At 38.3% G+C, this 26,158-nt stretch overlaps 1 protein-coding gene across 5 annotated transcripts in view; it reads right to left on the reverse strand.

Moving 5' to 3' along the window:
* The window catches only part of STIM2 (stromal interaction molecule 2), a 149,386-nt gene that overhangs the window by 94,322 nt on the left and 28,906 nt on the right, over positions 1-26,158 (reverse strand). Inside the window, exon 1 of one of the 5 annotated variants that reach the window (XM_035005180.1) lies at positions 5,450-6,582. The exons of the other annotated variants lie outside the window; for them this stretch is intronic. The gene's annotated coding sequence lies outside the window, so the exon portion shown is untranslated. Of the gene's footprint in view, positions 1-5,449; positions 6,583-26,158 lie in introns of those variants that run through there. 5 annotated transcript variants of the gene reach the window in all.

A 26,158-nucleotide genomic window follows, 5' to 3' on the forward strand; every position in this document is an offset into this window, starting at 1 on the left:
TAAAAACATGTAGTTACAAAGCTTACCGACATCTTTATTGGTAATTAAAACATCAAAGCAGAAAATATTATAAAGGCATCTCTGAATTTTGAAGAAAATACCTTCCTAGAGTTTTTTTAAAGCCTCTTTTTCCCCCCTGAGGTTTTGTGAATTTTTATTTGCTAATAAATACTGACCACCTACCATATACCAGATTCTGTTGTCATTGCTCTTAACATATTAATTCTAATTTTTACATTAAAAATGAAACATATTTATTACTATCTATATTTTTAAAATAAGCAAACAGATTGAGATAGTTAAGTCACCAAAAGACAGTCTGCATTGTACATTTATATTCATGGGGTCAGATCCACTAACTGTTGTCCTGCACTGCATATCTACTTAGAGTTGTGGGTAACATTCATAAGCACTGTCAGTTCTACATGAATGAACCATGGAGATTAAGCACATCAGTGCAAAGAGATCCTGAAATAACTGAGTACATACTAACATTTTAAGTATGAACTCAAAAAGAAAGTAAACCTGGTATCGAAAAACTTGTAAGACCAAAGGTAACAGCTCTCCTGGTTCACCACTGAAGCCCTGGAGAGAGAGAGATCTACATCTATTTCATCTTTCTACACCTATATCTAACTTACTCAATTAAAAAGGCCAACAACAGGGCTTCTGGGTGGCTCAGTGGGTTGAGTGTCTGCCTTTGGCTCAGGTCATGATCCTCGGGTCCTGGGATCGAGCCCCACCTCGGGCTCCCTGCTCAGTGGAGAGCCTGCTTCTCCCTCTCCCTCTCCCCCCCCCACTCGTGTGCTATTCCAAATAAATAAAATCTTTTAAAAGATAAAAATAAATAAAAAGGCCAACATCAAGGGATGTCAATTTTATCAGAAAGATTGTTCTTGTTTTTGTCAATGTTTGTTTCTTTTGTTCCTTCATGTCAGATGCCCATACCCCATACCTTTCATTTCACTCACTGCTTTTGTATACCCTAAGAATTCCATTGATCATTTTCTAATGCTAAGATATTCACATACAAAACAGCCTCTTTAAGACATCCAAAAGCTCCCCCCTTCCCGCAAAAAGGACATCCAAAGCAGCAGAGAGAAACTGGAGATGTCAGCATTTGTTAAGGAGCTTGTAAAGGGCCTCATGCAAAATGCAGAATCAGGCGAAGCATCTGTTTATTAGTTTATGAGCGAATTGGCAGCTAATTCTAAAGGTCATTAATTAATTTCAGCCTCCAATATAGTCTTTTCTATCTACCTTTAACATGATTTTTCACACCATATAATTCTAACCTCTATTTCTGCTTTGAAATACATAAGTAGGGGCGCCTGGGTGGCTCAGTTGGTTAAGCAACTGCCTTCGGCTCAAGTCATGATCCTGGAGTCCCAGGATGGAGTCCCGTGTGGGGCTCGCGTGGGGCTCCCTGCTCAGCAGGGAGTCTGCTTCTCCCTCTGGCTCTCCCCCCCCCATGCTCTCTCTCTCTCATTCTCTCTCTCAAATAAATAAAATCTTAAAAAAAAAAAAAAAAGAAAGAAAGAAACAGGTAAGTAGAAGGCAGTGAGTTCAGAATTACAGAGGTTACTGGAGATTCCTCACATGTAGCCAACACTGTTTCTAACCAGTATGGCAAACATAAACACTTCCCAGAGGAACCTCTGTTCCCTAAAAGTTTTACTTCAGCTCTTCAGTAATAATGATGTGCTGTCATCAACAAATCAACTTTCAGGGGTTCTCTCTAAACACCAGAATTTACTGAACACTGAAAGTAATTAAATTATCTAATCAATATATCAAAATATATGCACACAAATTAATACTGACCTTCCTAGTCAGAGATTTCTCCCTTACATACACTTATGTACACTTTCTCCAACAACGCTGCCACTGTCCAAAACTCAGGGCATTCACGACTCAACTAAAAGAATTAGCCCCAAAGAATGTGCAGTGTTTTCTGCATATTCTTTAAAATGGTATAATTTCTTCCACTTAGTGTAGATTTAAACTTTAGAAACTGCTCAGGCAATCAACCGGAACAATGTCATTTCTGCTCCAAACAATGTATCAGGTGCCAGTAAAGAAAAAGGTTTTCTCATATGGTCAAATTTCAATTCATTAACCCTCAAACTTACTTTTACTTTATATTTTTTGGAATATGCCATTAATACCTTAAATTATTTTAAATAATTGTAACCTAAAAAATAAATGCATGATAATGTAAGTTCCTGGAGGAAGAGTATTAAAAGATTAAAAAAACTGGCCTAAATATAGTCAACTGAGCCGGATATTTAGCAATTCAATACAAAGATTATATAAATTTTCATTTATTAAGATATGGTAATTCCTTTATTTCATAAATTTTCCAAATTTTCATTTCTTAATTTGAACTAAAACCATTATAAATAATTGATTTAATTATGTGTCTTGTTCATATTCCCATCACCTAGAATACCACCTGGGAACAACAGCAAACACGTATTTACTGGATGAGTGAATCAACATAGAAACTGAATGAGTGATCATGGATTAAGCTGATTTATATTTATTTATATTTGCCTAGCTTAATTATACTAGAAAATTTTCATTTTTATATAGAACAATCAAATCAACAAAAAATAACCAAACCACTGAATGTGACAAAGTACCAAGCACTTCAGCTGACAATAACGCCATTCTTATAACTGCTCAAGACAAAAAACTCTAAGGTCATTCTTTTTTTAAAAAAAGATTTATTTATTTGAGAGAGAGAGCGAGCTTGCGCATCGGAGCACACGAGCGGGGGGAGGGACAGAGGGAAAGAATCTCAAGCAGACTCCCTGCTGAGCGCCGAGCCGGATGCAGGGCTTAATCTCATGACCCAGAGATCATGACCTGAGCTGACACTTAACCAACTGAGCCACCCAGGCACCCCTAAAGTCATTCTTGACTACAACCCTCACACACATAATATCCAACCACAAAAAATCTGTTGCTTCTACCTTCGAAACATTATCCAAACTCTGCCCCGTTCAGAGACACCATCACCTCTCGTGGAGACTACTGTTCCTCACCCTTTAAAGTCTTCTCTCCCTTCCTTTCATAGCGAAATCCATGGTCACTTATTATAATTACTCCCCCGCCAACACACTCAAGTCCCTGGCCCATTTCTCACTATATTACACTTAGTTAGCAAAGTCATAACCATGGTAAAAATCTAGTTCTCCACCTACTCTGTCCCTACACCCATGCATCTAAACATGGCTGAGCATGGTGCCTTAAGTCCATAACAAGCCTCAACTGCACCCTTAACTTGACCAGGCAATTATACTCTAACTCCCAGGTCAATTCACACTCCTACTCTATTTCACACCTTCTTGATCCTCACCCTCAGTGCCTTCCCCTCATCCTCATTCACAGCAAAGACTCTGCTTTCTCTACTTCAGCGGAAGAAAAAGAAAAAAAATTACACAAATCATTCAGAAGGGAACTTCTGTAAACTCACATCATGCACTGAACAACCTCCCAATATCTACACCTCAAACTGGGTCTCTTGCCTGTAGCCACAGATGAATTATCCAAGTTTCTACATAATGCCAATCCCTACATTCATGAACTAAATCTCATCCCATTTGGCCCCTCAAGAGCACTGCTCCAGAAATTCACACTTAACATTTTGCTCTCAATGAATCACTACCATCAAAATATATTGTTTCTTCCTCTCCCCACTCTTGAAATAAAAAAGGGGGGGGCAAAACATTCTCAACTCCACTGCATTACTACTCCATTTCTTTGCTACCCTTTATAGAAAATCTCCTTCAGAACATTGTTAACTTACCATCTCCAATTTCTCTCCTTCCTTTCTGTCTTAAAATATGCTCCCATCAGGCTTGAGCACTCACCACTCCACCAGAACTACCCTGGTCAAAATCACCAGTAATCTCTACCTTACTAAATCCAATGGTCAATTCACATCGCTCCTGTTTCTTGGCCTACCAGTAATCATCTGCCACAGTTGATCATTCTCTTTATTCAGTTTCCAGGACAACATAATATTCTTGTTCTCCTCCTCACTCACTGCTGCTTCTCAGTTTTGTCTTCCAAAGCGTATGAGGAAATTGTGGGGGATAATGGTTATATGGTTACTTTGACTGTGGTGATGGTTATACAGGTGTATACACAGGTTAACACCAAACCACACTTTAAATAGGAACCATTTATTACATGCCGATTATACCTCAAAAAGACGTTTAAAAAAACCTGTCAGTTTTCATATACCATTCTAGTCTCTGACTGCTCAGAGATCATGGAAATAAGATAATTAGTTGTTCTTAACCCTTAGAATGAAAATATTCTGGCCACTGAGAACAGTTAGTTCCTTTCTCATCCTATTCTCTCTTAACTTGTATCTACCATTTCCAATCAATTATTTTCCTAACAAAATAGAGAATACAATGGGGGTGAAGAATTTGACTTTCTATTGTCATCTATTATCATTACAGGATCAGAAATAATCGCTGCCTTGTTTTTTTCTCTGAACAGAATATTCCAAAATGCCTTTTGTTATTCTTAGCACTCTCTACAAGCCTCAGTGAAACTCGGCCTTCAAAATTATGAACACAGTTGCCAGAGATCTGTGCCACTTTCTTATTTACTATCACTTATATGTCTTATCTCCTCTCTTTTCATAATTTTATATCCCTGTCTTAGTTAACATCTATCTATATCAGGTATTTTAATGAATACTAATTAGAAGTAATTAAGTAAATGAGTAAAATGGTACTTGAAGCGTATTAAGAAATAAACTCATTAAAATCTTTTACAAAAATCAAACACCTGTGTGTTGGGGGAAGGGGCGTATGTGTGTCAAATAGTGAGCTGGCAAGACTTCATGACCATTAAAGGTTCAAGGAGCCACTATATTTATGTCACGACTCATTTGGCACAATTCATTAGCCAGAGATTCGGGAAGACACGGCTGGGACTGAGTCCGATCTGTCTCTTGTATAATTACGCATTACTGCACAGTATATATGCAGTAGCTGCAGAATGTGATTTCAAGGACGGCCACTTGGAGGCAGGAACCAAGTAATTGTATCTCAGGCAACGAGGCCTAAACTGCAAGGCTGTACTAATGAGGTGGGAGAGAATGAGGCAGACTGCACAAATATTACAAAGCAGATTTTACTAATTCCTGGAACTCTCCACTCTTTGCACTACAATATGCATTAAATAGAGATGTCATCAACAGGAAAAGATCTTACTTGTTATCAAGCATAAAGGTAACTACAATTTTTCCTTTGTATTTTATAATTTTAGAGAAAGATACATCCAGATACATACATTTCTAAATGATTGGATACTGAAAACTAAACTCATATTATTATAAGCTCTTTTATTATTATTAATTTTTTTGGCCCCATTCACAACAGGAAGACTGTTCTTACAGACAATCCAAGAAAACCCCACCTACCACATGACAGATTGGACACTGCAACAGCTCCCTTCCACCTCAGGAGATGAGGAAAAACATGAAGCAGGTGGCATCAAATAGGTAGAAATTGGCCAATAAGGACATGTTGTCAAAAAGACAATCACTGCATTCTTTCTGCACAGAGAAGTCCATCCGGCATTTCTAAGAAATGATTTAGAATGATCTAGAATGCAATGAAAGAAGTCATTCATAAAATGGTGCTGATCATTTTAAGTAATACTAGCTTTGCTTCCTGAAATGATGTCACAGTGCAGATCCTATACTGAAAAGTCTTACATATTATTACCATAATCCAGGCATAAATTTAGATTCCATCTAAGGAAACAATTCTGTCACTAAAAGATATGATTTCTATCCTAAATGTGGCTATACTCTTAACAAGAGCGAAGTTCTTTGCAGACCAGCATTGGGTCGATCTTCTAAATACAGACTTTTCACTCTCGCTATTTTGACAGGGAAGAGAAATGAATGAGAACAACATCTGTATATTGTCCATTAAAGGCTCAAATCCAGGTCACCCCGTCCATCTCTCCACCACTGCCATCAGAGATAACCTCATCACTCCCCCACAGCCTTCCTCTAATGGTGTCCCTACCTCTAGGACCACCACACTACAGATGTGCCCTATTTTACGGCCACCGTTATCTTTTTAGAATATGCAATGGTCACGTCACTGCTCCTGCTGAAATCCTTCAGGACCTCCCAATCCCCCAAAGAATAAAACCCAATCTCCAGAGCATGAAACACAAGACACAATCTGATCTCTGAAGAATCACTTCACCAGGGATTCACCCTCTCTGTAAAGCCTTCCTGACCTTCCTAATAGATATTTCCAATTCTCTAGTCTTTTTTTTAATTATGTTATGTTAGTCACCATACAGTACCTCACTTGTTTTTGATGTAGGGTTCCATGATTCATTATTAGTGTCTAACACCCAGTGCTCCACTCTTAGAGCAGTTTATGCATAACTATTACAACAGCAAGGAGCTCTGCTTATCAACCGGCATTCTCCCTAAACAATCACACCACCACGAATTCTAGTCAGACCTGAGCTCAAATCGCAATTCCACTATTTATTAACTATGTAATCTTTAAACATTTTTTTTAAGATTTTATTTATTTATTTGAGAGAGAGAATGAGATAGAGAGAGAGAGCATGAGACGGGGGAGGGTCAGAGGGAGAAGCAGACTCCCTGCCGAGCAGGGAGCCTGATGCGGGACTCAATCCAGGGACTCCAGGATCATGACCTGAGCCGAAGGCAGTCGCTTAACCAACTGAGCCACCCAGGCGCCCCTAACTATGTAATCTTTAGCAAACCTCTTAACACATTTGGTTCTCTGCTACCTCAGTTGCAAAATTAGCATAAAATATTCACCCTCATTCACTAGCAATGAAAAAATATAAAGAATAACACAGTTCTAGAAAGCCTGTAGAATCATAGTACAGCTAACAACATCCATTAAATCTAAAAAAGAAATTAACATTTATTATATAAAGGAACTAAACCTCCTCGATGTCAGATGTAAGTTCTACCTCTGTGATAAGGATATAGCTGATGAGTTTTACTTAAAGAAAATGTCCTGTTTTTCAGGGAAAAAAAAAAAAGTCATATGCCTGTAACAACTAAACTAACATTAAATCTGACCTCTAACTTTAAGACAACAAAATTATAATTAGTTTTACATAAATGCATAGTGAATATCAAAGAAATTAGTACTTAAAAAAAAAGAACACAGCCTCAATTCCCAGAAACATTTTATTCAAAGTAACTACTGACAAATTTAGTATTTCATGGTATTACCTCAAAAAAATACAAATGTGATCAAAATGACTTAAGTAAAATATTTAAAAACTCAGTGAAAATATGGGACACATATTTTCTACGAAGACATTTGGGATTTTAGAAGTCCCTCATCAACTCTGGGATCCTCCATTCAATATGTCCCCAGCGTCTCACCAGTTCCCAGGGAAGAGACTTTCTGGAAGAGGAAGGGTAAGAAGGGAAGAAAAGAGGAAATTCTTCAATGAGAGCAGACAGCAGAAATGGAGGTAAGGGTCACCAAGTGAAAGGTGTGCTGAACCTTACAGAGGGCCACGGGAGGGGAGGAGTGTGGTGCGGCCTGGCATCTCTAATACACTGCCAGTGAGAAAAAGGGAGGAAAGAAGTCCCCTCCTGGATATGAGACACTACAAATACTACATAATATACTGAATTTTCAAAACTCAATAACAAACCTCCTCATTATTAAGAATTTGAAGGAAACTATTTCTTTTTGAGCCTATAGAGAGAATAAGGAATCAAGTAGATAAATTAGATTTCAAGGAACCACCTTTTGCAAACACAATTAGTTTGAAAGTTTTCACATTAAATGCAAGGTAAGATTTTACTAAAATTATACTGAAGCAATGGTTTTTAAAGTAAAATTCCAACTGAATTTCAAGTACAAAGTTATGTGGCAACTACACAGGGCCTTACTTCTTACTGTATTAGATGAATTTTAATCCCTGAAAAGTATAACAAGGCTCTCTTTGTCTAAATTCTGGGGGGGGGGCGGAAATCAATAACTACTTTGACAGCACTTTTAATTACGGGTAACTTAAACTAAAATCTTAAAATTCCTTTTTCTCCCTCATGTCACATGTACTTTTCTCCCCAACCTCTTAAGAATGATACACTCAACTGTGTACCTAAAGAAGTTCAAGTTTCTCTCAAGTACCTAGTATTCAATTTGCAGGAAGACAAAATAGAAAAAGCTTAGTGATTTGGGAAACAGGAAGCCTGAACTTTGCACTCAGCTCTGCCCAGACACTTGTCACTTCTACTTCCTATAAAATGGAGGGACTTAAACAGATCTCAAAGGTTCCTCCAACTCTCTAAACTTTCTTTGAACACTTCACTTATAGTCACTATCTTCAAAACCTTTCATTTATACAGCTTATGGTTTATAAAGCATTTCTCAGTTTATCCTCATGAAAACTATGTGAAGTAGATATTTGTTTTACAAATGAGGGATCTGAGGTCCAGAAAGTAAAAGATATACTCAAGATAGGAACTGGCAGAGCAGAAGTTGAACTTAGGTATCTGGCTGAAAGTCCTCTAAAGAGTCCTCAAAGATTCGTTATTCAGAAATCTTACAAACTTAAGAAGCTTAAAACACAAATCTAAACTGTATTAAAGAAATAAAGTAACCTATTTTTCAAAATGTAATAATATTCCAAAATAAATGTAATTATTTACAAACAAAAAGTATGTAGGCTATACCTCAAAAACTGAAGACAAAACAGTTTAACTCAAAATAGTCAAAAATATTAATCAGCAACTGAATTTTTCACTTTTAACTACTGGCCTGTTACCACAGGAATATACTACTTTTACCTTACCATTCTTCAAAGAACTAAAAACTACACCTTTTGCAAACACAAAAAATTTTCCCCACAAAGAAAATTCCTAGCCCAGATGGTTTTATGAGTAAGTTCTAGAAATAATCAAGAAAAAGGAATTCCACTCTTAAAACTAACTCATATAGAGAACAGAAAGAAAAAACTTCTCCTAAACTCGCTTTATGAGGATAGCTTAACACTAGAACCAAAACCAAGAAAATAGTACTAGAAGTGAAAATTATAAAGCCAGCCTCACTTGTGAACATAAATGTAAAAATCACAAAATATTAGCAAATTAAATTCCATAACCTACAAAAAAGGATAATATTACATCATGATAAAGTTGAATTTATTCTAGGAATCGAAGAGTGGTTTAACATTAGAAAATCAATTAATGTAATTCACATTAACAGAGTAAAGGTAGAAAACTCAAATGATCATGGGAACAGATGCAGAAAAGCTGTCCATAAAATTAGACATTAATGCACGATAAAATGTATAGCAATATAAGGGAATATCTTTGATAGAGAACCTGTAGCAAACTACATTGTTAATAGTGAGATACTGAAGGGTTACCTTTAAGGTAATGGACAAGAGAGGGGTTGCATTATCCCACTTCTATTAAAACAGTACTGGAGTGCTATACTACTACAGTGAGGAAAGAAAAAGAAATGAAAGGTATAAAGACTTGAAAAGCAGAATTAAAAAACTGTCATCTGCAGATGATAAAATCTGAAAATAAATTTAAATAAACAAGAATTTAGCATGGTTGCTGGAGTAAGAAGATCAATGTACAAAATTCAGTTGTATTTCTAAACACCTACAAACAGAAAGTGAAGTTTTAAAGAAAATGTCATTGAAAAGCACCAAAAACCTTTTTTTAAAAATCCACAAATTCAAATTAATACACAAAGAAAATGATGGAGGACAAAACATTTCACTGGTGTCTTCTGTAGATTGCTTGGGCACGAAGTCACTGCTCTGAGAACTGATAAATAAAGAGGTGAGGGGCAGTGCTGAATTGGGCATTTTTCCTGCTTTTCCTGTATGAATGCATTTCATGAAAACCAAAACGGTGATAAATGTTCTTGAAAGTTCAGCAAACAAAAAGAAAGTCCAGGAAATAAATGCAAGAGTAACTAAATTGAGAAATCACCATTCTACAACCCCAAATAAAATCTGAATGTAGGCAACACACATTAATGGAAGCCATAACCATTAAGTAAAAAAATGGAGAATTATTAAATGTAGGGATAGGACTGACAATACCTGAACCAACTGATCTCATTTTGTAGTCTGAAAAGTGGAACAAGCAAACATTATGTGCTTTACGCAGTGCAAAAAGGAGTACACGGTACCCCTGTGAAGATTCTTTTCTAAAAATCTGAACCCCAATCTAACCAAGATACTAAATCTTCCTATCAGTTTAGGGGATAAAACAATGGGACAGAACAAGTTAAATGATACAAAGAGAAAGGAATCAGCCAAATCCAAATTACTCTAACAACACAATTTCTCCAACAAATCAACTGCCTGAGGGAAAAAAAGGACGGAATATTGTCAAAAAAAGAGTATATAACTAAATGATCTTGTTTGAGTTCTAATTCCAACATACCATTTTTAAAAATACATTTTTGAAATTAAAAAAGTAAATATACACTAAGTATTATACATTAGATGTTTATTATCCATTACTAACATATACTTAGTATGTACTAGTTACTAATATATATCATTACTAATTTATAAGTATACACTAATAGTATCAGTTATTAATATTAGATATTAAGGAATTATTGTTAAATTAAGTATAGTAATGTCCTGGTGGTTATATTTTTCAAAAATCCTTGTAAGAAAAATGCATCTCTCATACAAATTAAGTATTTACAAGTGAAATGTCATGAAATCTAAGTATCAGATTTGCTTTGAAATACTCAAAAGAAAAAAAGGGCTAAATATGCAGCTGAAGCTCCATAATAGGGGTTCATTAGGCTACTGTCTCAACGTTTATATTTATTAACAAATGTCCACATAAAAATCAATCAAAATTCAATTCAAAAATGGGCAAGGAAGTGAGAAGACAGATAAATATATGAAAAGATGTTCAACATTGCTAGCCATTAGAAAAAATGCAAATTAAAATCACAGTGAGGGCACCTGGGTGGCTCAATTGGTTAAGCGACTGCCTTCAGCTCAGGTCATGATCCCGGGGTCCTCAGATCGAGTCCCATATCGGGCTTCCCCTGCTCTGTGGGAGCCTGCTTCTCCCTCTGCCTCTGCCTGCCACTCCCTCCTGCTTGTGCTCTCTCTCTCTCTCTGTCAAATAAATAAATAAAATCTTTAAAAAAAGTAAAAATAAAAATTAAATAAAATCACAATGAGATACCACCACATTATCTATTAAGATGGGCAAAATAAAAAAAAAAAAATACCAATACAGCCAAACACTGGCAAGGATGCAGAGAAACTGTATCTCTTATACTTTGCTGGTGAGAATGTAAAATGGTACAGACTTGGGGTGCCTGGGTGGCTCAGCTGGTTAAGCATCTGCCTTCGGCTCAGGTCATGATCCCAGGCTCCTGGGATCAAGCCCCACATCAGGCTCCCTGCTCAGTGGAGAACCTGCTTCTTCCTTTCCCTCTGCTGCTCCCCCTGCTTGTGCTCTCGCTCTGTCAGATAAATAAATAAAATCTTAAAAAAAAAAAAAAAAGGGTACAGCCACTCTGGAAAATCAGTATGCCAGTTTCTTAGAAAGTTAAACATACACTTACTATATTGTCCATCAATTGTGTTCCTTGGCATTAATTCTAGAGAAATGGAAACATGTTCACACAAAATCCTGAATGTGAATGTTTGTAAGAATTTTATCTGTAATGACCCAACTGAAAACAACCCAAATGTCCTTCCATGGGTGAATGTCTAAACAAACTGTGGTACATCCATACAATGAATGGAATACTACTCAACAGTAAAAAGGAACAAACTGGTGATATACTCGACAATCTGGATGTTAAGGCCATTACGCGAAGTGAAAATCAGAAAGCTACATAATCTGAACGAGCTTGGAAGAAGACTCCAAGCTCCAAATGAGAATGCAGCCCAACCAACACCTTGGTTTCAGCCTTATGAGACTCTGCACAGAGAACCCAGTTAGGCCATGCCAAGACACCTGACCAACAGAAATCCTAAGATGGTAAGTGTACATTGTTTTAAGCAGCTGAGTTTGTAATAACTTATTATGCAGTAATACAGATATCTAATGACACTGAGTTTGATGATTATTTCTTAAATATGCTTACAAAGAGAATGACTTTGGGGTAATAAATAAAACCAAAAATAGATTCAACTACTGGTTGAAACTAATTCAAAATTTGTCTAAGCCTTAGGCCCTCATGTTCTGGCTAAAAGTTTCGTAAGGACAAACAATCCAAAGAGTGCCATGGTTTCGGGATTGCAACTTTAGTTGGCCCTCATTAATGACAGAGCAAGATGAAGACTTAAAATTAATTAAATTTAGTTAGAGTCAAATTCTGTTTTTTTACATTTCTCATCACCATTGGGTTTTCAAAAAACTTAAGGCCAAATGCTCGCCTTTTCCTAGCCATACTAAAAATCTGCAGGAAAAGAAAGGGAATTTTTACAAGTTCATGCTTCCCGAGATACCAAAAAACTCAGACAGTTATGAATCTATGATAATACTTGTTATCCTAAAAAGTGAGAACACAATCCCATTTTAAAAATATGATTGAATTTTTTAAAGAGGGGATCAAAACATACAGTACCTAGAAATAAATACAACAGTATATATGACCTCTAGGGAAAAAAATTTTAAAACTTTATGAGATCCACTGAAAGAGACTTAAACAAATAGAGATCTATACCAAGTTTTTAGATTGGAAGATTCAGTGTTATAAAGATGTCAACTGGGGCACCTGGGTGGCTCAGTTGGTTAAGCGACTGCCTTCAGCTCAGGTCATGATCCGGGAGTCCTAGGATCGAGTCCCGCATCAGGCTCCCTGCTCAGAAGGGAGTCTGCTTCTCCCTCTGACCCTCCCCCCTCTCATACTCTCTCATTCTCTCTCTCTCAAATAAATAAATAAAATCTTTTAAAAAATAAAAATTAAAAAAATAAAGACATCAACTGTCTCCAACTCAATATGAAAGAATCTATGCAATTCCAGTCAAATTTCCAATAGGCTTTTTCACCTAGAGCTAGACAAGTTGACTGCAAAATGTCTATGAATACACAAAGGGGAAAGAATAGCCAGACAGTTTTGAAAAAGAACACAATAAGAAAACCTACTATACCAAATATCAAGACTTAGAAGACATCTGTTACTTAAAAACTTTGTGACTATTGTCAAAGCAACAGACAAATCCGTGGAAGAAATAAAGAGCTCAGAAACAGATCCAAACATATACACACACTTGCTATACAACATAATTAGCAATGCAAATTAGTGGGGAAAACTGTAACTTGTTAAAATAAATGGTTCTGGAATTGGCTGAGTATTTACATTTAAGAAAAAAATGGAGGGGCGCCTGGGTGGCTCAGTCGTTAAGCATCTGCCTTCAGCTCAGGTCATGATCCCAGCATCCTGGGATCGAGCCCCATGTCAGGCTCCCTGTGCTTCTCCCTCTCCAGCTCCCCCCTTCTTGTGTTCCCTCTCTCGCTGTCCCTGTCAAATAAATAAAATCTTCAAAAAAAAAAAAAAGAAATGGAAATCAGACTCAATTCTTACAAAACACACAAAATTCATTTCCTATCGATGAAAAACTTAAATTTGAAATACAAATTTATTTGTATTTGAGAAAAGAATGTAGGAAAAGATCATGAGGGCAGGGAAAAATTCCTTAACTAAGATATAAAAAGCATTTAATTATTAAGGAAAAGCCTGGTTAATTTGGTAATACTAACATTAAGAACTTCTGTTCATTAATACAACATAAAGTAAATAAAAACTCAAGCCACAAATTGAGGTGAGATATTGCAATTATAACCAAAGGACAGAAATAAAGAATTCCAAAAATACTGTATAACCAAAGGATAGAAATATAAAGAATTCCATAATACTATAGGAAAAAAAAGGACCAACCCCACACAAAAATGGACAGAAGACTTAAATAGACAATCTCCAAAAGAAATCCAAATGACCAATAGGATGAAATGATGCTCAATTTCAATAGTAATGAGTAAATTAAACTCACAAGAAGATACCATTACATATCTACTGCAGAATTTTTTTTTAAGTGTATAAACACCAATGTTGGTGATGCTGGGAAAGTAAACTGATACATCTCCTTTGTCAAATAATTAGGATTACTAAGTAAAGCTGATACCATCTGAGCCAGCAACCTCCTTGGTTACATACCCTTGAGAAACTCACACAGATGTATAATGCTGGGACATTCACAGCAGTATTGTTCATAAAAGGCCAAAACTAGAAACAAACAAAATGTCCATTAGAAAAACTGATTAGGGCGCCTGGGTGGCTCAGTCGTTAAGCGTCTGCCTTCGGCTCAGGTCATGATCCCAGGGTGCTGGGATCGAGTCCCACATCGGGCTCCCTGCTCAGCAAGAAGCCTGCTTCTCCCTGTCCCATTCCCCCTGCTTGTGTTCCTGCTCTCGCTATCTCTCTCTCTGTCAAATAAATAAACTTTAAAAAAAGAAAAACTGATTAAACTGTGAAGTATTTAAAACTGGAATATTATTGTAAAATGAACGAACTGCAGCTACATTCAGCAAAATGAACAAAACTCCCACTTTTCTTGAGTGAAAGCAAGAGACAAAAAGTACAATGAGCCTAATATCTAGTTTAAGACAAAAATAATAGTGTTTAAGCATATATACACAAATGGTAAAAGCAAAAAGAAAGAAAATCATTACCACAGAAGATTTAACATTACCTTTGGCAGGAGGACAGGTTGTAATTTAGAAGGGACATGGGAGAAGGAAGTCTCTATGGACATAGGTGGAATTCTATTTCTTGACCTGATGGTGGGTCAAGGTGACCTTTCAGCAGCCTGCCCTACAATTTTTTTTTTTTTTTAGACTTGCTAGTCCCCACAATCTCATAAGGTAATTTCTTAAAAGAAATCTCGTGGGGGGGGGGGGGGTGTACACATACATACTTGTTCTCTCTTAAGAACCCTAACAATGATTTAGAAACCAAGAATAGTTCTAGAGGATCAGAATCTTGATGAGTTTTCTGAATTGGTTCTGGGGTTTCTGCAATTGGTTCTCTACTCTGATTAGATTTAAAGGCACTAATGACTCCATTTCCAGTAACAAGGTAAAGAAAACACTGGCAGTACATGGGATGACATAGTAAGAGATATACAGAAAATATAACCATTGGAAAACTCCTAAGCAAATACTTATAAAAAGCAAGGTTCTGGGTGAACATGCAATTGATACTTTACAACATTTATCAAAAAATGACATTAGTAGTGACTCCTAACTGTGTTAAAGTGAGAAATAAAAAGATAAGCTCAGGGCTTCAAATGCCACATAAATGACCCGAAAGCTTCTCTGTCTGCCCTGAGAGAAATCTTTAACTACTAAAGCCTCAGAGCTGATTTATGAAAATCAAACCCAGAGTGTCATCCTGTGCGTGGCTGAATTACAACACAAATTGAATTCTCAACTTCACACGATATTGTCCATTAAAGAAAGGGTACTGGCTAGGAGAAATGAGATCCTGAAAATTGGAATGGAAACATGTAGGCAGATCTCAATGATGCAGGGGACACTGGACCTCTAAATTCTGCAGGGTCTTCTCTGCTAGTATAATAAGATCTTCTATACTTAACTAAGGTGAACTCTGCTTTGCAGGAAGAATCTGTAATAGCCTCACCTGAAATAGTTACCTTGCCAGACACAGCTGATTCTCATCAGGACCTACACTCTCACCCTTTGCTTTTAGACCTGCAATTAGACTCAAGATCCAGCTTGTCCCAAAAGATAAGATATAAAGTGTTATCCTCCAGGAGATACACTATAATTGAAAATGTTTCTACGCTATATTACACAGACAAGGAACCTGGGGAATATAAGTGGGATTTGATATTAAAGATGTGGGATAATATGGAAAAAATAAAGTTCAATGAGGCCAAATTTATTAATATTAGGCCACTAAACAGAGATTCCAGATTCAATGCTGTAGCTCAAAGGGTTGTAGCTCTGGCTTTTTGACTGGTTGGTTGGCTGAAACATGGACCAAAAGGTGCCTGCATTTCATGAAGCTGAAATGCCAGAACTGCCTTGGTATAACGTAGAAGAAAGTATCCAAAGGTTTGGAGAATGTAGAATGGAGTATTAAAATGGTTTTCTGATGTAAAACCTGCTCCCCAACCCCAGGAAGGTCCAGAAGACATGTGACAAATAAATATATGTGGTGAATCTCAGCATTGTTGAAGAACTCTGTGGTTGCTCTACCCTGCAAGTTAGAAATTACAGTGGGAACTGCTACTACTGAAGTGAGATCTTTAAATGCAATGGGGATAATTGAATCCTGGGGAGTCAGGAGCCAAGTGGCAGTATTTAATCGTCAAATACAAGGTAGACATGGTTACAATGAACAGCAGAATGAAAACAATAATCAGAATAGTCTAACTCAGAGGCCTATGACATTCACTAGTTGATCACGGTGCCTCTAGAAGAGAAAAATATGGGTTGTCTACTAAATTCTTACTTGATCTATATAGGTAAAAGAGTTGTAGGTCCAGTGACCCTGAAAAAAACAGAATCAAGGCCCCTGAAAACGTCCCAAACTTGAGCTGGTTTACAGACTCAAAACCCCTTGAAATAAAGGGGAGGATGGGTCCTCTTGAGGAAGGACCCTGTGATACAGCAAAAAATTCATACAGTTAATCTTTCTCCCAGCCTTCCCCAAATAGATCTACAGACTTTTACCCTGATGAATGCATTGAGAAAAGGAAACAGACTTTTCAGGAATTATTGGACACTGGTTCTGAACTAACACTAATTTCAGGAGACCCAAAATGTCACTGTGGTCCATGTGTCAGAGTAGGGGTTATGAATGTCAGGTAATCAGTGTAGTTTTAGCTCAGGTCCCTCTCACAATGGGTCCAGTGCATCCCCTGAATCCATCCTATGGTTTATTTTCCCAGTTCCAGGATTCCTCATTGGACCAGACATACTCAGCAACTGACAGAATCACCACATTGGTTCCCAGACCTTTGGAGTAAGGGCTATTAGGACAAGAAAGGCCATATGGGGGGGCCATTAGAACTGCCTCTATCTAGGAAAAGAGTAAGCCAACAGCAGTACTGCAATCACGGAGAAAATGCAGATTAGGACTTAATGCCATCAAGGAAAGCAGGGTTGGTGATTCCCACCACATCACCATTCAACTCAGCTATCTGACCATGCAGAAAATAGATCTTGGAGAACAACACTGGATTATCACAAACTTAACCAGGTGATGGCTCCAGCTGAGGCTGCTGTACTAGATGTGGTTTCATCACTTGAATATATTAACAAATCCCCTAATACCTCGTATGAAGATAAAGATCTTGCAAATGCTTTTTCTCAATACCTATTAATAAAAACTACCAGAAGCAGTTTGTTTTCAGCTGGGAAGTCCAACAATACACGTTCATTGTCCCACCTGAGAGGTATATCAACTCTCCAGCTCTTTGATCCCAGTCATAATTTAATTTGCAGGGATCTTGATAGCCTTCCCCTTGCACAAGATATCACACTGGTCCATTACTAACTGGATCTGGTCAGCAAGAAGTAGCAACTACTCTAGACTTACTGGTAAAACATCTGCATGTCAGAGGGCGGGAAATAAACTGGACAAATATTCAGAGGCCTTCCACCTACTGAAATTTCTAGGGGTCCAGTGGTGTACGGCATGTCAAGATATCTCTTGTAAGGCAAAGGACAAGTTGTTGCATCTGGCCCCTCCTACAAACAAAAAAGAGACAATACCTGGTGGGCCTCTTTAGATTTTATAGGCAACATATTCCCCATTTGGGTGTGCTATTTCCAAATACACACACACACACACACACACCCATACACGTGGAGCAGGAAAAGAGAGAGAGAAAGACATAGTAAGAGATTTATTATAAGGAACCGGCTCCCACAGCTGTATAGGCTGGCAAGTCTGAAATCTGTAGTATAGGCCACGAGGCAGGAAACTCAGTCAGAAGTGAACGTTGAAGTCTTGACTCCAAAATCTGTAGCGCAGGACAGCATGCTCGAAACTCCGGCAAGATTTTTTTTTTTTTAAGATTTTATTTATTTATTTGACAGAGAGAGACACAGCGAGAGAGGGAACACAAGCAGGGGGAGTGGGAGAGGGAGAAGCAGGCTCCCCACGGAGCAGGGACCCCAATGTGGGACTCGATCCCAGGACCCTGGGATCATGACCTGAGCCGAAGGCAGATGCTTAACGACTGAGCCACCCAGGCGCCCTCCAGCAAGATTTCTAAGATACAATCTTGAGGCAGAACAACTTTTCTGGGAAATCCATTTTTGCTGTTAAGGCCTTCAACAGATTGGCTTGAGGCCTACCCACATTATCAACAATAATCCTCAGGGAACCTGGGGAATCCTTCAGGGAGTCAAATCTACAAATTACCTTCACACCAACGTCTACACTAGTGTTTGACCAAACAACTGGGCAGTATACCCTAGCCAAGCTGACACACAGAACTTACCGTCACACCAAATGATCCAAAAAGCTACTAGTTTTGAGGACGACTAAGAATAAAAGAAGGCTCTGCATCAAGTCAGGCTGCCCTGCAAGTTGCTCTGCCACTTGGGCCATACGATCCAGCATATCCAGTGGTACCTGAAGTGTCCAAACAGAGAGAGAAGCTGCTTGGAGCCTACGGCATGCCCACATAGGTTAATCATAGTACAGACCCTTAGAATTCTGAAGCTAAGCCAGCCACCCTCAGTGGTGAATACTCCCTTTTTAAGGAATAGATTTTGGCTTGCTGCTGGGACTTTATTATTAATAGAGACTGATGCTTAACGATGGGCTACCAAGTTACCACGTGAACTGAGCTGCCTGTCATGACCTCGGTTGTCTGACCTACTAAGTCATGAATGTGGAACCTGCACACTAGTACTCCATCCTGAAATGGAAGGTGTACATACAAGTCGGAGATGGCACAGGCCCTGAAGTTACAAGTAAGTTGCATGAAGAAGTGCCCCAATGCCCACGGCCTCCATTCCTGCTATATTATCTTTGCTCGCCCATCCCACACTCACAACCACATGGGAAGTTCCCAACCACCAGCTGAATGAAAAAGAGAAACACTGTGCCTCATTTACAGATGATTCTGTACAATATGCAGGAACCACCCAAAAGTGGATGGTGACAGGGCGCCTGGGTGGCTCAGTTGGTTAAGCGACTGCCTTCGGCTCAGGTCATGATCCCAGAGTCCCGGGATTGAGTTCCGCATCGGGCTCCCTGCTCGGCGGGGAGTCTGCTTCTCCCTCTAACCCTCCCCCCTCTCATGTGCTCTCTCTTTCATTCTCTCTCTAATAAATAAAATCTTTAAAAAAAAAAAAAAAGTGGATGGTGGCAGTACTACAGTCCCTCTCCAGGACATCCCTAAAGGATAGTGGTAAAGGAAATCCTTCCAGTGGACAGAACTTCGAGCAGTGCACCTGGTTGTTCATTTTGCATGGAAGAAGAAATGGCCAGAGGTGCCACTGCATTAGGATGTAGCCAATGTTTTATCTACATGGTCAGGAACTTGGAAGGACATAACTGAGAAACTGGTTACAACATAGTCTGAAGAGATATGCAGACAGACAAAAAAAGTGGATGAAAAATATGAAAATACCTGAAAGGACAAAAAATATGAAAATATCTGTGTCCCACGTCAATGTTTACCAAAGGGTCACCTCAGCAGAGAATTTTAATAATCAAGTGGACAGGATGACCAGTTCTGTATATGTCAGTCTCTTTCCCCAGCCACTCCTATCATTGCCCAATAGTGGTCACTGTGGGAGGAAGGTTATGCATGGGCTCAGCAACATGGACTTCTCCCCATAATGGCTGACCTGGCTACAGCCACCGCTGAGTCCCCAGTATGCCAGCAATGGAGATGAACACTGAGTCCCCAATATGGCACCATTACTCAGGGTGATCAGCCAGCTATGTGGTAGCAAGCTGATTACATTGGAATGCTTCCATCACAGAAGGAAAAAAGTTTTGTTCTTAATGGACAGACTTTCTAGATACAGATTAGTATCCAGAATCCTTCACTGAATCCAATATTCCTGCCATATCTACCACCTGTTAACTTACAGAATGCTCATCCACCATCATGATATTCTACACAGCATTGCCTCTAATCAAGGAACTCACTTCACAGCACATGAAGTGCAGCAACGGATGCATGCTCATGGAATTCAGTGTGTCTTACTATGTTCCCCATCATCCTGAAAGAGCAGGCCCATAGATCAAAGGAATGGCCTTTTGAAGACTCAATTACAGTGCTAATTAAGATGGCAAGACCTTGCAGGGCTAGGGCAATATTCTCCAGGAGACTGTATATACTCTAAATCAGCATCCAAGAAATAGTATTGTTTCTTCCCTAGTCAGGATTCACAGATCCTGAAATCAAAGGGTGGAAATTACCCCTAGCAACCCAATAGCAAAATGTTTGCTTCCTATCCCCATGACCTTACACCCTGCTGGTCTAGAGGTCTTACTTCCAAAGGGAGGAATGCTCCACTGGGAGAAGCAATGACTCCATCGAACAGCAAATTCAATCTGCCATCCGGACACTCTGTGCTCTTCCTCTCTCTGCACCAACGGGCAACGAAGGTAGCTACTTTACTCACTCATGTGATTGAACCTGATTACCCAGAGGAGATTGGACTGCCATGACACAATGGCAGTGAAGAAAGAACAAGTCTGAAATACCGGAGGCATCTTAAGGTGACTCTCAGTACTACCAGGTCTTGTGATTAAAGTCAATAGAAAACTACAACAACCTAAATCAGGCAGGACTACTAACAGTCCAGACCCTGCAGAATCATCTGTTAAGGGAAAAGAGAAAATAACCTTTTGAGGGACAAGCACTACTACCACCAGACGCTGCAGGAAGCGCTTCACAACCTGAAAAGCCAGGCCGTGTTTCCCACTTTACAGGAAGCTAACAGAGGCCTCGAATACCCTACCAATCTAATAAGCAGCAGAACCAAGATGATAACTCATATGGGTCTGACTGCAAAACCAGGATACTTACCAGACTATAATAATTGAGAGATGCATATGTATGAATTTTTTAATGTATACATGACATAATGAATATAATTTGCAACAGATAAGTGAATACAGTAATAAATTAATACACAGTGAATAAAGCAAAAAGATATTAAGCATTTACTAAGTATTTATCTGCTGGACACTGATAATTTATTCTCTCTACTGACTCTGCAAAATGAAATAAGCTCTAATTATGTAATAACGCAAAATGCCTTGAAGTTAAGTGACAATGATGTAAGTTCGAGAATTATGTAACAGATTATACAAAATCAGGAAAAAAGGTCAAAAACCTAATAAAATACTAAAGGAAAATTAATTAAAAGTATGGACAGAAACCAGATCAGGTATTTGTGATTACATCAGCACAAAAAAGGAAGGCTAAAAATCAAAAACAAAAAAAAGCTAAGACAAATGAAAGCAATATCAACCAAAAGTAAGAAAAAAGAAAAAAACTAAAGTAAACCCTATGTTTTAAAGGGATTGGGGACATGGAGAGAAGCAAATAAGGTTTAACCATTTGGTGTGATATTTATGCTACCCCATAAATATCCAGCATTTGAAAACTACAATAAATTTGTTCCAATGTTTTAACTCCTTAAATTACATAATATAGCATAAGCTCTTATGTTTTTACATCACAGGGAGGTTTATATTACAATAAACCTAACTCTCAGGACAACAGATCAGAAAGCCTTTCACTGTATTCGGTATCTGCATATAGAATCACCTGAGCTCTACCACTCTCTCTCTCCCATGGCTCAAAGCCTCCTAACTGGTATCCCCTCCTGAGACCAGCCTTCCACAATCCAATCTCAATGAAATAACATGACCTTTGAAAACACAAGTCAGACTATGTCACAACTTTCTCAAAATCCTGCAGTGGCTCCACATCTTACTCAGAGAAATGTCAGTGTCCTTACATCAGTCTATGAGACCCTGGACATTGGCCTTGGCTACCTCTCTGACTTAATCCCCTACTCCCCTCTCTACTGCTTACTCCATACCAGCCCAGTGGTCTCAAGTTTCTCCAAAATCCGAGCATGCTCCCTATCATGATGCTGTACATGATGCCCAGGGCCAGGCTGCCTCCACCTAAGGGGTACCACATCATTCTGTCCCCTTCTTCCCTCTTCTCAAATGTCACCTACCCTTTCTCTGATAACCGTATACAAAATAGTAAATATGCATACACACTCTGCCCTGACATTCTCTATTGCCCTCACCTATATAATTTTCTTCCATAGTATTAATTACCTCCTGACCTATTACATATTTATTCATCTACTTGTTTTTAATTTTTTTTTTTTTTTGAGAGAGAGAGAGAACTTGTGCACACACACATGAGCTTGGTGGGGGGGGGGGGAGCCCAGCGGAGGCAGAGAGAATCATAAGCAGGCTCCAGGCTCAGTGCAGAGCCCCACATGGGGCTCAATCTCACAAGATCATGACCTGACCCCTGAGCTGAAAACAGGAGTTGGACACTTAACTGACTGAACCATCCAGGTGCCCCTTGTCTACTGTTTGTTTACTACCTTACTCATTTAAACATAGGCTCCTTGTTCTGCATTGTTTTATTCACTGCCCTGGTGCCTAGAACAATGTCTGTAAGTGTTCAGTAAATATATGTTGAACTAATAATACATTAGCCTTAAATCAAAATTTCAATCTTCTCAATTATGTGAATATGCTATTAAACAGTAAAAGCTTTAAGCAGGAAAACTGATATACTTTCCTAGTTCTTCTATTTTCTCCTTGATTTAGTTTTACAATAAACATAAAAGAAAGTGAATGTTCTACCTGTCCTATTTTTCTTCTTTTCCACTTAAACACAAATTATGAGCGGCCAGAGTCCCAACTTCCTTTGTCAAATAAGAGAAATTGGCCCATGGTAATCAGCTTCTAAAAATCTAGGATTTAAAAATCAGATCTGAAGCAAAGTTTAGTATAAACTTTTCAATAAGCCATCATGGGGTTTCTCAGTACTCAGGATAAATCAACGCTGTATATATATATATAAACTACATGCAGTGTATACCCTATCTTAGCCTGAGGGGCTAAGTTTAGACTCATTCTCATAATGCAAATAACACTGGACCTTACATTTTAAGTTTCTCTGCCCCTAAACTCTTTAGTCTGATAAGCACAGGAAACAATTTATCTGAATGCTCCTTCTAACTTGACCTAAGCAAAACACAGATAAACCTGAAAAAAAAAATCAAATAAACCCTCAGAAATGAAAAAGATGTCACAAATACCACACACTAAAACTCTACATGCTTTACTCAAAGGAGGATCCTTCACACTACCAAGAGTTAGCACAACTCAAGCTTTAATACCATTTTCCAGCCTTAGCAGATACAAAAATTTTTTTTAAATTACAGATGTCCAATGAATAAACTGTGATATAATTATGTATGTTGATGATTCCACATTTACATTACATTCAAAAACAGGAAAGCTAGGGGTGCCTGGGTGGCTGAGTCAGTTAAATGTCTGCCTTTGGCTCAGGTCGTGATCCCAGGGTCCTGGGATTGAACCCCGGCTTAGCGGGGAGCCCGCTTCTCCCTCTCCCTCTGCCTGCTGCACCACCTGCCTGTGTTCTCGGTGTCAAATAAATAAATAAAATCTTTAGAAAAAAAAAAAGGAAAGCTATTCTATGACATTGAAGTAAGGACAGTGGTTAACTTTGGCAGAGACAGGCAGTGATTATAAGGGGGCATGAGGAACTTCAGGGGTGAAGACAATATTGTTTCTTGATTTGGGTGCTAGTAATATGTAAAGATTCACTTTGTGCTATGGTGAGCACTGTGAATTGTGTAAGACTGTTGAATCACAGAACTGTACCTCTGAAACAAATAATACATTATATGTTAAAAAAAGAAGAAGAAGAAGAAGATAGCAGGAAGGGAAAAATGAAGGGGGGGAATCGGAAGGGGAGACGAACCATGAGAGACTATGGACTCTGAGAAACAAACTGAGGGTTCTAGAGGGGAGGGCGGTGGGGGGAAGGGTTACCCTGTTGATGGGTATTAAAGAGGGCATGTTCTGCATGGAGCACTGGGTGTTATACGCAAACAATGAGTCATGGAACACTACATCAAAAACTAATGATGTAATGTATGGTGATTAACATAACATAATTAAATAAAAAAGATTCACTTTGTGAAAAACAGATGAACTATCTACTGACTTGGTGCCCTTCTCTGTACTATTATACTTAAGTAAAAAGCTTATAAAGAAACAAATATTATAGCAGTTCAAGGCCAGGAACAGTAAGGATGAGCAGCTCTACACAAACCCACAGCCCTGAAGCATACCTGTGCACTAACAATAACAATGTGCCTGTAAACTGCACTCAGTACCAGGCGGGAAAGTAACAAGTTGTAAAAACAATGTGCTTCCAATAAGTATGAAATAAAACAAGTTTACAATTCAATTCAATACAATTCAATTTAAGCTGCAATTATTCAAGAGTCAAAAGAACACTGGTTAAGGATGTGAGCCCTATCACTAGCATCTCGTGTCTACCATTTGCCAGCTCCACAAACTTAACTTTTCTGGGCCTCTGTGACCTCGCCTCTAAAATGAAGATCTACCTCATAAGCTTGTTGTGAGGACTAAATGAGTCATTTCATGTAAAGCATTTAGGACAGCACCTGACACACTGTAAGAACTCAACAAATGTTGGCTCTTCATTCACGTGGGATATTTAATCTCCCGATGACATTAAATAAATAGCGTTTTTACCATAACCAACTGACAGATGGGCACTGAAAGGCAGCAGAGCCCCTTCCTAAAATAACTTGTATAGTACTTTTTCTACAAAGCAGGATCACCAACTATTAGCTTTCTTCAAATTTTAATTTCCCAAAGCAGTTGCTGAAGTAGCAATAAATCACACTCCAGGGACGCCTGAGTGGCTCAGTTAAGCGGCTGACTCTGGATTTCATAATCTCAGGGTTGTGAGATTGAGTCCCATGTCCGGCTCCACATTCAGTGTGGAGTCTGCTTCAGATTCTCCCTCTCCCTTTGTCCCTTCCCTCCGTTTGGTCCTTCCCTCCGTTTGGCCCATACTCTCTAAATAAATAAATAAATAAATCTTTAAAAAATAAATCACACTCCAATCCCACTCTGGTTCTTTCTCAATTCTTTATGCTGACTGTTTTAAGGAGTAAATAAATAACCATTCAGAGCACTGCATCACCACAGAAAGAAATACAGGAATATAAAATACTAACAGCCAACCCTTTGTAAGAGTTACTATGTGGCAAACATTGCACTAAACATTTTTCCTATACTGATCACTACTGTTTGCAACAACCCTATTAAATAGGTATATTGTTCACCCTAACTAAAATGGCCTATGTTCATTTTAATTCTGAGCTCATTTTATCTATCTCCTTTACCTTATTCTCTCACAACTATTTATATATTCTTATTGCAATGTTTTGTAGTTGTACCTGCTCTTCCTCATTAGATTATAAATGCTTCAACTCCCCATTCCCAGAGCTAGGACACAGAAGGGACTCAGGAATGGTCACCAGGGACTAATTCATTATAAAGATGGGAATTAATAACTCTTAAGCCCAACTGCATTTGAGTAAGTTGGAGACCAAGTACCTTCTCTTCCAGAGAAATGTAAAGAACTCAAGCATCTAATTCCATTATTTCAGTCCCACTTGAGATAATTTTCTTGGTTTGCTGAGATTCATCTATTTGCCAGTTGTTAATCCGGTGCCAATTTGATAATCCTGTTGTTAACAATAACTTTTCCAAGAATAAGATAAATGCTGAGAATCCCTTTGATGGGCATCTAACAGGAAATTAATTTATCAATGTCCTATCAAAAGACACGATCTTGCAGATCTGCATGCCTCACTCAGTGCTACAACACTCCAATATCTTACTCGCTGCTTTTGTCTTCCATTACAAAAGGAGCACTGTCTGATATATCATTAAGTCTACTTTGAAGACATTAGTATATGTAATAGAAGTTTTCATTTTAAATTAACCTTCAAAGAGTCGTTTCATACTTTGTA

The sequence above is a fragment of the Mirounga leonina genome, unplaced genomic scaffold (genome assembly GCF_011800145.1).
Source record: "Mirounga leonina isolate KUSES-001 unplaced genomic scaffold, KU_Mleo_1.0 Mir_129, whole genome shotgun sequence".
Taxonomy (NCBI): Eukaryota; Metazoa; Chordata; class Mammalia; order Carnivora; family Phocidae; genus Mirounga; species Mirounga leonina.